The 14,743-nt window shown below is 42.1% G+C and overlaps 1 protein-coding gene across 1 annotated transcript in view; it reads left to right on the top strand.

The window, feature by feature from the left end:
* The first annotated feature begins 35 nt into the window (after positions 1-35).
* Positions 36-14,743, top strand: part of CCDC85A (coiled-coil domain containing 85A) — a 284,415-nt gene continuing 269,707 nt past the window's right edge. The window contains exons 1-2 of the mRNA XM_065059376.1: positions 36-102; positions 697-929. The gene's annotated coding sequence lies outside the window, so the exon portion shown is untranslated. The remainder of the gene's footprint in view (positions 103-696; positions 930-14,743) is intronic.

The following is a 14,743-nucleotide window of genomic DNA, read 5'->3' as shown; positions in this document are numbered from 1 at the left end:
CCCGCGCGAGCGCCTCCGCGCGCCCCCTGCTGGAGTCTCGCCGGCAGTGCCGGCTGAGGAGGGACAGGCGGCGGCCAGCGGGGCCCGGCTGGGAAATCTGAGGTAAAAAGTGGCAAAAAATGCTCCGTGGCGGCCCCTGGGTGGCTTGGGAGCCAGCTCAGACTAAAATTTTGCGCTCACCAACCTAAGCAGCGGCCCAGACTGAGGGAGAGGGCACCAACACCAGAGCTGCCGGCGCCCTCCTGCTATTGGCACCTCAGGAGGCCTTGTGGCGCCTCAGGAGGCCTTGTGGCGCCTCAGGAGGCCTTGTGGCGCCTTCGCGCCTGCGAAGCCTCATTCGGCTGCCCCAAGCCCGGCAACCACCACCTTTGGCTCTGTGTTGCTGCTGACTGACAGCAGGTGCAAGGCCTGGTGTGGAAAAGTTATTACATGTTACACAGCCCGTCGAAAATTCAGGGCCCTTCCTATAGGAACGTGGCAGAACAAGTCGTTGCCAGCTTAAACTCAGACTTGAAAGGAAAAAATACACGTCTTTGCAATTATTTTGCCCAAAAGAACTTGCTCTGTGCATCTTGTTTTCAAAACTGAAGCACTCCCACAGCAAAACCCCACACCTCAAAACAAAGATTTGTAATTAAGCCCCCTGAATCTTTTTGGTAATTAATCTTACAGCTGTATTAACCATCGATCCCACAGCAAGGTCTAGTGATTGGAGCACAGCAACAGCATCCAGAGAGTCACGCCAAACCTCAAGGCCACGCTCAAGTCACCGAACGCGTCAGTTCATCGCGCCATTCCTCGGCTTCCTCCTCCTTAAGGCAAGAATAGCGATCCTTAGCACTCATTTAAGCCAGGAACGGAAAAGTATTTTTCAAAGTGCAAGAGGAGGGTTAAAACAGTGGTTATTGCTTACCACAAGGGCTCACCAGGTAAAACATTTGTTGTGCTGTTACATGCTAAGAGTGCAACAATGTTATGCTTATGAAACAGTAATTTTGTTCGTCCATTAATTGTTCCTCAGACAGATTATTACTCCGTTAGTTGTATAGTGCAAAAGAGGTTGGTAATTACTTCATTGTTATTTATGTCTGTGAGCATGAACAAACAGTAATGTGGTCACAGATATCTGATCACCCCAACTGTGAGATCTGCGCAGGGTTGAATTAACATAAAGCGTCGTGCTTCATCCTGAACTCATCTGTCAGCTGGAGTCAACTGCTTAAATTTGTAGGAGATTTAATTAAAAAATAATGCCTTTGTTATTAATTTGGTTCTAACGCTATTTTAATGTTACTTGTTGTTTACTTAACAGGACTTTTCTGTTAAAACTGCATTTATAGAAAACAGATTCATTGGCTGGGAGAAAAGTCCAAGTAATAATTTTTCTCCTGTGCCAACATGTTTCTTATCTTTTTGGCAAGACACAGAAGAGCGAAATAAGATGAGTGATCCAGAAATTTAGGAATTGGCCTGGGCAAAAAGGCTGTTAACTTTATCCAGATTAATAATTCATTGGTGCAGTTTTCTTTGGTACAAAAATACATTAGGTGGCAAAGCAAGAATGTTCACCATGTTTGCGTGAATTCACACTTGCTTTGCCACTGACAAACAGGGGATTTTTTCAAAAGATTTGTCATTATTACTTATTAAAATTGCTGTTCTCTATCTCATGGCAAATAACAGCTCAGAGTTCTGTACTGTTATAAAAATGAATTTCATTTTGTAAGAGTGATGAAGGCGTGGTTGGGAGCTTTCATACAGCACAGGAGACATGGACAACACAAATCTTGCCTTCTGTTAAACACAGAAGTTGGTTACTCAGGGCTTTTAATGTCTAAATTCAGTTGAGGAAGCCACCATACTGAAAGCAGAGAATTCCATGGTACAAGTGGAGAGCAAAGAAAAGACAGCAGGGTAGCATTTCACCAAGAATGAACGCAAAGCAATATGCGTTAGACAGACTGATGGTGCAGAATTTAGAAAGAAGCATAACAAAGGTCCAGAGGAATCTGTAAGGCTGGCTTAGAATCTTTCTATCAGGCACTGTCCATTCACCATAAAGCACAAAACCACACACAACAGCAACCAGCATACAACAAACACTTTTGCATTAGCTCCAGATGTCTGACACTTGGTCTGAATAATTTCTGTGTGAAAGAAGCCATGATGTTCTGTCCTCAGCAACATTACACAGCCATAATGTGCATTCTGATGCTGTTCCGAGATCTTAGAGAAATGCCATAACTTTTAAACTCTTGAGAAGCAGCCATACAAAATATATGCTTCAACTCTTAAAAAAAGCCATTCATCCACATTACTCGTACCGAAGAACGAATTCTGTAGCTGAGATTATGGATGGTTGTAAAAAAAAATCCGGAATAAACAGAAAGAAATATTTTTTAGATGATGCTTCTAAAAATAATGATTAACCTTGTTATTTTTTCCACTTGAACATGCATTAGAAGAGTTAAACACTTCACAGAACAGCAATGAGCACTGAAAGTAGATCTTTTGACTTAAACCAAAGTGATTAAATAGCTTTTTCCACGCTCGCCAAAATGAGAAGCATTCATAACTGTTATGGGCTAACAAGTTATGGCCATACCATGGTAACAGAAAAAGGATACAATAACTCAGATTTAGTTCAAGATACTAGGCAGTAAACCTCATGAAAAAGCAAAAATATTTTTTAGAAAAGGCTGTGGCTTTCTTGCATTTATTCAGCAAGATCTTCACTTTATCTCTCTCTTAGTTAAATTTTTCTCTGGTATTTTTTTCCACTCAAATCCATACTCAGTTTAATCATTAATGATAATAATAAACACCACCCAAGAACACACGTCACTTTAGTTTTCCCATTCATGTTTCCCACATTTAGTTTGGGATTAGGATAAGAGACACGTTTTTCTTCCCAATTGCTGCTTATGCACAACAGATGCCCATAAACTGGGAATAAACCTCTTTTCCAGTGCAACTTCAAAACTGCAGCTCACGAACCACCCACCAACGTTTCAGTCGGAAAAAAAACCACTGAGAAGGTGTTTTTCCAGTTCTGTTCAGCACAGATGCTCCATTTCTTCATACTACACACACCACACTCTGCACATAGGACGCCATGCTGATGAGATCGCTTTCTGAAACGGACCTCTGCAAATACTCTGATTCAGGCCTCACCTGAGGAGATCACTTTACTGACTAGATTTCCCATTATTGTCTTCCCAAAATAAGATGGAGGGAAGTGGATGGTCCACACGCCATGCTCTGAAGACCAGCACATTTGGTCTCTTTCTCGTCAAGAGCAATAGAAGCTCCAGAGCCAAGGGACCTTTGCTGTGAACGCCCAGCCCACAGACGTTCAGCAATCGTAAATAAGGGCTAGTCTCGGCTCGGCTCTGGTGACAGCACATGTGGAGATAGATTTCTCTTTGCTTTTTTTAAAATGGAACGTGTACCCATCCCAAGTCCTGAGAACATGCTGAAAATGCTCATTAAAATTTGTACACATTCTCCTAGGGCTGAAACAGCTCCCAAAATCTTTCTCCACCCCGAAGTCAGGTATCACCCAAGCAGACTTCTTCTTTCCTCGTAGCATTGAGGTTGAGTGAGCCAGGCTGCCCTCGGAGCAAACCCCATAAAGAGAGAGCCTGGAGGTCTGAATCTCTTTCTGGGGAGGAGATTGTGCCCATCATGCTGCAATATGAGGCGAATCTCCCCCAGAACAGCTCTCCCAACCACCACCAGCTCCTTTTCCTATATTTCAGTCTCCGTAGCTGTGATTGCCACCATTTACCCCATTTCTTGCCCCATTCAGAAGGGCACTCACAATACGTGCTTTGCTTCTTCTGGCTGTGGCTTTCTGCTTACCTTCCAAAGTTATTTCAGTTAAAAGCAAGAGGAATCAGTTGGAAATTAAAACAAACAAACAAGCAAAACCCAAACCCAACCAACAACAATCAAGGCCAGCATGGATACCTGCAGCTATTTGACATAAAAACCTTGAGCCTGCCAAAAGCTTTTAGGATTCATCTTCAGTACCTCTTTTTTGTAAAATGGGATGTTAGAGTAAAGATTGATTTGCTGTATTTGAAAATTTAGCCTCCACAATAAGGTACAAATGCAAATTTATTAAAAAACATCACATCAGAAAGCTCTGCTATGACCATTTAAAGTTCTCCCAAGTCAAACAAAACCAGTGAGTTTCTCCTTGGAGACATTTACTCAGAGGAGCTGCCTTAAGAAAAAACACCGAATTCACCAGGTGCTTTCTGCTCTTTGAAACACTCAACAGCTCAGATGTGTCTGTATAAGTGTCTGTAGAAAGCACTGAGTAAATATGTCTACTCGACTCCAACAGCTTTAGCATGCTTTGGATCATTATTCAAGCTTACAGGAGACCAGCAGTGGTTTTTGAGCCTTTCCTAGCAGCCTCTGCAACACTGAAATAAAGACTTTTAATATCTGCAATGACGTTGCTCCAAGTTCTTATGCTGTATGACTTGATTTATCCCATGGCAGTTATTAAAAGCTTTTCTTTCTGTGGCAGTTTAAGCAACTCCCTTTCAGGCTCTGTGTCTTTGTCCCATCCTCCTCAGCTCACTGGGTGTGCTGGTGTAAGTTGTGGGGAAAACTCACCTACATTAAAGATGCCCAAGTTGTGTGGGGGAATTAGTTATGATCCACTTAATCTCAAACCACTTATTTATTTTGGCCAGGATACAATTCTATCCATAGGCCATTCCCCATCTTGCAGCTAAATAAATATGTCATTTAAAGCACTGCCTCCCTGGTAGAAAGAAAAACATTTTTTAAAAAGCCACGTACATGTGTTAAAAAGTGCTATGTATGCATTTTAAGTGAATAGTAAACACATAACCAACTTCTGTGGCAAGAGACAGCACCATTTTGTGCGAAGGGTGTTGTATCTAAATTCAAGTCTGCTACTGGCTTATCGAGTTGGAGACATCTACAACCAAGTATCTCTCAGGTGAGCGCTTGAACCCACAAGAAACACTTGCAGTTGTAAATCCTCTTTTCCCAAACCAGTGCTGTGATTTCTGAAGTAAGTTTGCCTTTTTTTTTTCACTGAGTCCTGAGTTCTCTACAAAGTGTGAGCAAGGCGGAGGATGAAATGATTGTCAGAGGAAATGTTTTTAAAATATTTTCTTCAGGGAAGCTATTTGGATGTGGGAGTAATCAAACTGTTTGTGTATGTAGATATATATAGCCTATATGTTTGCATACAGTAGAGTCTACAATACCTACAGTATAATAAATACATATAGCCTATCATAACTTTTTCTCTTGAGTCATGAGGTTCCAAGACAATTGAGTTATGACTTGTATTACTCTGGAATCTAAAATTAGTGAAAGACTTCAGAAAAAATGGTTATTTTTTTTCTAGTTGTGGTAGAAAACAAAACAGACAAAAGAACCAAGAAAAAAAAGGGCTCTTGAACAAGTGGAGTGCAACTCCGTGTTTGCCTGGGCTCTCTTTTGTCCTATGTATCTATTGTTTTAAGTTGAGAATAAAATGGTCTACAGACACTTATACAGCAACTTATTTTCAACCAAGGCATGTATGGGATGTGATGTCTTCAACGAGACAGCTTTAAGTTATGCGTTATGTGAAAAATACCCGGACAACTGTGTTTTTTTGTAGCCTTCCTTACAAATGTAAATTTGTATACGTGTGTATTTACTTACTAAATACATAGACCCATTTGATGTAGCATTTGAGATTTTGCAAATATTTATTTTAAGTATTTGTATAGTGTCTTTGAAGTAAATTTATTTTTTTGACGTGGTAAATGTGCTTTGGAGGTGGGTGTTAAGCTGAAGTTTGTGCTGGGCAGCCAAGGGGACGTTCATGGGGTCAGACAGTGTAAAGGAAGGAGTGGATGGAGCTGAAACACTTGCTCTTCATTTCTTGTGTTGTCACAAATGAGAAAATTAAAAAGAGGAATGCCATAAAGTGAGGGGAAATTAAAAAATGTAACTTGTAAAAGCTGGGTGAGTACCAGTAGGTGTGGGTGTGGGAGAGTGGTTCCTTTGAGCTGAGGCAGCAGCTGGTGAGGTTGGAGAAATAACATTGCCTGACCTTGCCATAGTGAAGACACTGAGAATACTCTGCCTACATTTGCAGCAAGCTCCCTGGACAGAAAACCCTAAAATGAGTTTTGTGCACCTTTGTGTATTTTACTTTCTGCCATACGGTGGCACTGGTTAGCTGACCAAGGCCTCTGCGGCTCTGCAGCCCAGGCTGGTTTGTGGTGATGCTTGCAGACAACGCAACCCCGCCATAGCTTGCTTGGAAACTTCAGAAAATAGGCTATTTGTGGAATAATAGAAAGCGACAGTTTGTTTTTCATTATATATTACTTCATAGCCCTCTAATCCTTGAGATAAATCCCCAGTTTGGCTTCTCAGTGCAATCAGCCAAAATATGGGCAATTTTTTTATTTGTAGGGATAAGTGACACAGATTTTTTTTTTTTCTTTCTTTCTTTATTTTTTTTTTTTTAATTTGAAGTGAGGGGACAAATCTACACAAATGGTAAATTTTACAAAATTTACAAGAAACAGTTGGCTGAAGAGCCACCAAGTCTATGGTTTAAAAAGCAGGCCCTAGATTCAGGCATTCACCTGATGTCTGAACATTCAATGCTGTATTCTTAACAAAACAGCCAGAGTTCAACAAAAATAAACACAAAAGCACTCTGCCTGTACGGAATTATTTTTAGATACCTATTTTCAAAACTGATCTAACACTCCAAATGGCTTTTGTGACCTGTACCTTCAGCTAGTTTATAAAGAAAGGTAAGCGACCATCATGTGTAATGCACAAAGCTTCCAGACGTGTGTGCTCATTTACTGTCAGTTCAGTTTTTGGGTGCCTGAATTAAAATGATTTATAGTCTGGCAACCTCTCCCAAAAAAGCCCATCTGAGGGCTGAACATTTCAGGGGCTGCTCTCTGTACTGAGCTACGATGCCATAGGGACCTTGGTTGGCTGTGAAGAGCTAAAACTCTAATTTTAAATGGTTATGGTAGGAATGATGGTAAATACCAAGGAATACCAATAGGTCTGAAATGACCCAAGGCTCTGAATTACTTGCCCAGGGCTGAAAACTGAGCAAATGGCAGTGGCAGACTGAGGGTGGACATCCCTTCAGGAAGGTGGTTTTTAAAACAAAGGCCCTTGTTTGATAGGCAAGTAGCCGTCTGAGCCAGCGCGTAATGCAGAGAAAATGAGTGTAAAGTAAGATAAATATATTTTTCTGTACATTTTAAAAACCAAAGCTAGTTATTGTCTGGGATTTTCCTGTGTGGTACCCCATAAGCTAGTGTTACCTAAAATTTTTGACAAATTTTAAAGAAATTATAACGTTAAGGACTGATATATTTCCTTTACTGCTTTCTTATTTCTGTTGGGCAGAAACGTGAGCTGGTGGGGATTAGTGCACCAAATGGGTGAGTAAGAGGGGTGGTAATTAAACAAGATGACAAGATGAAGGCAGCAATAAGGATTGATGACAATTGACTCAAATTGGCAGTGGAGCTTGGGGTGAAGATGAGTGATTTGAAGGTGAAGTATTAGTGATTTGTTGCATCAGGTGATGGCATGAAAACAATCCAAAAGGTAAATCTGGAACTTTTCCAGTCTTTTGTTGGAAAGCTAGTCATGATTATTTAGCTGTGGATGTGACATTTTGAAATAGCTATTTAATGATTACTTAGCGTATTGGACATAGTTTCTTTTAACTTAGTGTTTTAATGAAAAAAAAAATTAAATTCCATAAGAGAAGAAAAAGACAAGGCAGTAATTAATAGGGCCTCTTTAACCAAGAGCAAAGCTCTTTGAAGCTTCAAAATTGCTGGTGGTGCCATCCAGAAAGGCCCCATAATTTCTGAGAAGGCCAGGAGGATATAATGTAAAAATTGGAGGAAAAAAAAATCCCTTGCCTACAACTTGCCAGTAATTAAAACCTCTTAGCCATCAAATGCTTTTTATTTTTGCTCTCTATAAAATTCAAGCAAAAAGTCTTTGAGACTCTGTGAAAAGCTGGCCATTGTCAAAACCTGACCTTGCGGCAGGCAGAGCTGAGGGCGGTGGGCAGCACACTGGGAATAAAGCAGCAGCTCACAGTCCTGCAGATGGTCTGTTACTTCTCTTTCCCCCTTGGCATGATGATTTGCATTTTTCTCTTCAATTTCAAAGTAAAACTATAAATAGGAGTTGGAAACTGTGTGGATGTGGTGATTGATGTGGGTTTTGTTTGCTGTTCTCACCCACTCGCCTTATAAAGGAGGTCTAAGCTTAAATTAAGAGCTAATGATCGAGCAGTTTGTCAGCCTGGGCCGTGTCCTTGATCGGCTTCCAGCGTGTTGGCTCCATCCTCTTGGCTCCATCCTCTTGCTGTGACAAATGTCATTGATTTCAGCAGGGCGAGGTCAAGCCCTTTGTATGGAGTTTTCAAATTTTAGCACAAATATGAAAGACTCAAACTTTGCTTCATAATGTCTCTTTGGATTGCTTAAATGTTTACTTTTTTTTTTTTTTAGGAGGCAAAAAAATTGAATCTATGTCATCTTTTGGGGCACGTAATAAGAGCTATACCTTAATAGAGGTCCTCCTGATCTGAGGAGATAGTGCATATTCCTGTCAAATGAAGTATGAAAAAGGCAATTAAAAGTTTCTAAGGCTGATAAAAATATGATTTATAGTCAGGATCCAGTTATAAATCCCATCAGCACTCACTATAGTTATACTTGCATGTTGCTGTATTGTTGAAATGTTAGTAAAGAAATTAAGTATGTGGTGCTTAATACATACGGTTACTTACACGAGTTGCAACTAGCTTGAAAAATGCCAGCATTGCTAGTAAAATGGTAAGAGTGATAAATGTTAATAGTCATAAAGGTATCTGCCATTTAAAATTCAGTGTAGTGAAATATGTTTTGGGATCTGAAAGGTGTGAATAACATATAAAATTTTTAATAGGGTAATAGCAGCTGCAGAAGTCAAAGCAGTAGAGGAGGGGGAAATGCTTCAGCCGGTGGTGGAGGTGTTTGCTCCGCAGCTGGTAACACTTCAGTGATTCAACCTCAAACTTGGATTCATCTAATTTAAGTTCACATTGCAAGTTTGGCCTTGAGCTTTGTTCAGGTGTTGCCCTGTCCTAAGAGCATCCCAAACCTACCGATTTAACCTCCAAATTTAATACCTTTATAAATTATTCGTAACTCTTTGTATAGTGGGTGTAAAGAACATCTGAAGGCAAACCAGGATTTTCTCTGTGGTACGCTCTGATTTCTAACTGCATCACTGGGCTGATCTTTATCAACAATTCTCAGCATATTATTCCCAGGATGGGTGATACTCTATTTCTCTACCTTTGGCTTCAGAGGTTATAACCCAGTTCTGAGAAAAAAAAGCGCCTATTATTAAATGATTTTAAATTGTTACTGCTGTTTTCAGGATACTAAAGTGATTGTGGGTGTACAGGCATGTATAAACACACAAACTCAGGGCAGCAACATCCTGTGTATCATGTTAGCCACGTACTCTGGTTTACCTAATCTCTCAGTGATTTTTTTTTTTCTGTTTAGGGTTGTGCCTATTTTTTCCAATTCCAAGCAGTTGTTGGGTAGTTTCTACTTGCAAAATCCTCAAACAGATGTAATTCTGCCCCTGCCATGGTTGACAAAGAAGCTGTTGTCTGGGAATCTCTTGTTTTTTCCTGAACCTGCTTTGGTCTGATACTTCTACTTGAGGAGGAGTAGTTGTAAAAGTGTGCTAATGAAAACATTATCGTGCTATATCAGGAGCTCATGCCATGCAGACCCATCTCTGGGTTGTGCAGTCTGCAGCCTGGCTGTCACCATAAACCCCTCACGTCACCCACACACGTGAGTGTCCCTGCAGGGCTGACACTGGGAGCTTTGGCTTTTGTGGCCAAGTGTGCAAAAGGAAATGTGGAAAATCCAGGTTACCTCTGTAATCTTGCCTTTGTGGGTGTGTGTTGTGTCATGGGCTTTAATTGCTCAGCTGAAAACATGTTTCGCAAATGCACTACAATCAACATTTTCTGAAACCTTAGTTCCGTGAGTTTTGTCTCTCTTTTTGAGCTATTTTGCTTTCTGCAGACTGTGCTGAGGCCACGACGCCTGCCTGACAGTGGCATGTGATCAGCTGTACTTGCACAGCAGTTTCTACACTGACAGTGGTACAGTGCAAGATGCTGATGGGCACCAGCAAACACAGCCTCAAAGGCTGTGCAGAAAATAAACAATGCAAAGAAAAGCCTCTCTTCCCTCTGCTTTGTGCTTGGAAAAGGGGTTTGACTTGCCATGCCACAAAATGTTGCGGCCGGGTCTGATTTTTTTGATCCTGGGAAGGATTGAAAGCCTCTCTGAGGTTGTGAGCCTCTCACCCTGAGTGGCTGAGCTGGAATAAAACAGATTTTCTTGGCTGAGTCTGCAAGGTTTGGGGATTGTTGGCCCTCACAGCGGGATCCCTGGCCAAGACTGGCCCTGAGCACTAGTGGCTCCTGTGCCTTGCTTTACACGCAGGAGGGAATACGCTTTTGGGGACTGCTGTAAAATACTGCAAAGGGAGGATTTGTGACACCCTGGGGGCTCTGTGCAACACCTGCCTTTACTGCGTGATACTTAATGCTTCTTGCAGGGGATTTCTGTGACCAGACATCTGGTGATGGCACCAAACAGCCTGAGCTTGTCCTGGCAGGACACTTGCTGCCGTCCCAAAATGCTTGAGGGGACCAGGGGCTGGCAGAACCCTACCTGTGTGTCCCCTGCTTGTGTTGCTGATGGCAGAAGGGTGGGATGGGGCAGCTTGTGTGCCCAGTTGTGCTGGTTTTGGCTGGGATGGGGTTTTGTTTCAATGCTGAGCAAGTGTCAGAGCAAAGGCTTGCACAGATTTATTCTTGTTCAGGGAAATGTGCAAATCATGGTTACAAAATTAAGAGCACAAATGTTTGTGAGAGAAGAAAAATGAAGTATTGGTGTACACGCTTGTGCCATAACTGTGCCTCCAAATTGAATTAATCATGGATGCGCTTCCACAGCCCTCCTGTTCCCCCCTGTGCTAAACGAAAATGTGCATCTCACTCCTGTTGTCTGAGTGAGGTGGAGTGAAACCTGCCCTAAATTATACTGTGGAGGAAAGTTTCAGTTGCAATTTGTTGTGATGAGCTTTGCCATATAACATCAAACTCAGTTATCATGGTTAAGTTTGCTTTAGATTTTTGTGCTTTTATTGGATATTTCATTCAGTTGATTTCCTTAAGTGGAGTTCCTAAATGTAGAGTTTTAGTGTTCCTGTATTTGCCAGCTTGCTAAAACAACTTCAGCAGGTGTCTTGATTTCAGAGAGCTTCACAAATGCAAGGAAGAGCACTCTGTATTTCATGATAAAGATACTGGGGATGTTAGTGAGTAAACTAATGATCTGTATAATTATAGTGCAGGTTGACATGCCAACGTTTTGCAAACTGTTCATCAGCAGTTGCTGTAAAGCCAGTGCTTCCTGCCTCGCTGGTCCAGAGACCTCAGCATGGACTCTTTTCATGGAGAAATTGATTACAGTTGTAAAATTGTCTTGTAAAATTTTTTGCCTTGTAAGTATATATTCTTTCCACTAGTCCAATGCTGATTCAGTGAAATGCTTTTGCATTTAGAGAAAACTTTTCCCATGTTAGAGCCTTCCTTGCACATCCCAGGTGTGCTCTGATACAAACCGACTGTACAGGCAAAATCCATGCAGAACCGTTGCCCTCTCCACGATTTCTGGTCTCCAATCTTTATCTCTGGATCATGGCAAACAGACAGTGTTTGAGTTTTATTTGAATATCTGACTACACTGGAAATCAGGCAAAATGAATTCAGCCATCACTAATAAGAGCAGTGCCAAACCCTCAGGAAGTTTCTTTCCTCTGCTTTTCCATAGTCTTGTTTATAACTTATTTTGTTACACAATGGGATTTCATCTGAATCATTTAACCAGTGACTTTGGAGATGCACCTGCAAAATTGTTTTGGTGTTTTTGTGAGCTGAATTACAATGATCACAGTTACTGTGCACACAGGTGTCCCTTTAGGTCTGTCCATATTGTTGGTGCAGACAGAAATGTACAGAAATTGGATTTAATGCAGAAACACACCTCCATGAAATAGAGTTGCTGTTCTGGCTAGGTAAAAGCAGCACTTTAATTGGGTTTATAATTTGAGCCCAACCAGTTGTGTATTAGTGTAACCATTTTCCTCACAGCAGTAACCAGCAACAGCCACAGACATTGAGCTTTATGTTTAATCTAATTTTTGGAAAAATTGTTTAGCAATTAATGCTAATGGCTGGCTGATACTTGCATAGCATTCAAGTTCAACTGTGCATTTGCCTTTCCCAGAGCAGACATGCAAACAAGATCTGGCACCTGAACAGGTCTGTGCTAGACTGAAATTATTCATGTGTAGTCGGATAAGTAAACAAATAAGGAATTTGGAGACTTTTTAGATTATTGAGGTGTTGGGTTTTTTTTCATTTGATATCTGCCTTTTTAACTTGGAGTCATCCAGGATGGTCTTGAAACTAAGCTTTTAGACTTAAAACCTCATTTGTTTATTTATAGGATATTTTCTTGGTACTTGTAATAAACTTACGGGATTGAATAAACCCAGAATACCCTCAAAAAGGGGAAACTATTCTTTGGTGTGATGGATGTATCTAAGCAAACAGTCCTATGTGCTTTGCTCTCAGGTTGATGCCCCTGCAGCAATGAGCTGTATGGCACTGGTGGCTCAGCCCCGCTCTTCAGTGAAATGTTATTTCCTTGAGTCATCCCTTTGGTGTTTTGAAGTCCCAGAAAAGGTGTGTGAGCACTTAAATGGGAACGAACCGTCTTTACGAGGGTGACATGAGGTGAAAAGGGGAAGTGGCAGTACATGGGCTGTGACGATTCCTGAGCTGCTGAGCATAGAAAATGCTCAAAATATCAGATGTGTAAGTTGAAATTGCCTCAAGGCAGCTTAATCTTGTATGGGAGGAATTGGCATAGTGCAGAAACCGGCAGAAACGGGCCTTGGCAGCGGCGGAGGAGCAGCAGCCTCTCCAGGACAAGTTGTTCCGAACAGTTTATCGCTCATGTGAGCTTACGCTTGCTGCGCTGCTAACCTGGGGAACGCGTCTCCCGGTTTGATCTCAGCCCGATATTGCCCTCGGTGGAGCAACCCTGCACTTTATACAAAACCGAGCCAGCCTTTGAGGGAAATCCTGGATGGCTGCTTTGTGCCTGGGCTTTGCGGTGGCTGGGAGGGCTGTACCATCGCCCCCGGGTACCACAGAAGCAGTGTTAGAGCTGGAAGGGGGAAAAAAAGCAGTTTCATGAAAATAATCCATTCTCAAATATAGGTCTTCTCCTGCTTTTTGCCTCTTTTTTTGCCCCCGATCAGGTTTTGCGGCAGTCTGTACATCGCGATGTTCAAATCAACTTGGGCGGTTTGGTGCCTCAGGGCTCGTTTCTGCTTTGTGATTGCTTCGTGCTGGGACATTGCGGTGGGGTTATTTGGGAGAGAATTAAAGCTTTTTGGTGGTTGTTCTGGATGATTTTTGGCCCTGACAAAACCTGTAGCTCTTGCAAAAACGTTCAGCATCTCTGAGCTTAAACACTGTCGTAGCATCAGACCTCACTGGGTTTTGGCTTGAGGCTTGCATCCGGAAGTATTAAAGCGCTTGTGTTAAACAGGAATGTTACCCTCGATATAAATTTCCATATAAAAACCTCTACTTGTCGTTTCTCCATATATTCCCCCTCTTTGTCTCACTCTTATTTCTTTTTATTGCTGTTTCTGCTTGGCAAACACCACTGCAGTCCTAGCTGCGTGTCAGCCTTCAAAGGTGCTTCTGCAGGGCAATGAGGTTTTAAAATACAACAATAAAATATATTTTTTAGGCTTCCTATGGGCTCTGTGGGGCTTTTTGCCCCCTGGTATCTGCCTGTTGAAGTAAATGTGTGAGCAGTGGGATGGGGCTTTGGGTCAGGGGTGACATGAGGGGCAGCCCCTCAGGTTTTTCCCAGGGCCTGGGTGGCCACGACTGTGGTTTTTCCCTCTCCCATGGGACACCCTGTCCATGCCCGGTGTCCATGTGTCCCCCCTGTCCTGCTATGGCAGGAAGGATGGCATTTACACCTTTAAAACCTCCTCGGCCCGGCCCTGGAGAAAGGGCTGTGTGGTTGTTGGCTCCGGCCTCAGCGCTTCAGGGCATGATTTCAACCATGTCTATGGAGACCAATTTTCAACATCAAAACAAACCAGTGTAAGTGGAATTTATATTACCTTTTAAAAACACAAGTCAACAGAGTTGAGGACTCTGCTTCGAGGAAGCCTCTTGGGTTTGTTGAGGGAATTACTACAAATATTTTACATCCCTTTGGAGATTTCAGGCAACCTCAGGAAGTGTCTGCTGAGGGCAGCTGTTGAAATACGCCAGGTTGCATAGCTGATGAGGGGGGTTTTGGGGCCTGGGGTGTGAGAAAGCACCCCTCTGTCACCAAATATCCCACACAGCCTGAAAGCATAATCCAATTTTCAGAGCCAAGCTGATCTTTCTAAACAACTAGATAGTATTTCCCTCCCCTGAAGCACTTCAGCTTGGGTGATAGTGGTCAAGGTCAATCAGAGCAAAAGCCTTGATCCCAAGTACTTGAGTGTGTGTGAATTTGGGTAGCCC

Source organism: Columba livia, chromosome 3 (genome assembly GCF_036013475.1).
Source record: "Columba livia isolate bColLiv1 breed racing homer chromosome 3, bColLiv1.pat.W.v2, whole genome shotgun sequence".
Lineage (NCBI taxonomy): Eukaryota > Metazoa > Chordata > Aves > Columbiformes > Columbidae > Columba > Columba livia.
The sequence above is the reverse complement of the archived record's forward strand: the minus strand, read 5'-3'. Positions and strand labels throughout refer to the sequence as shown.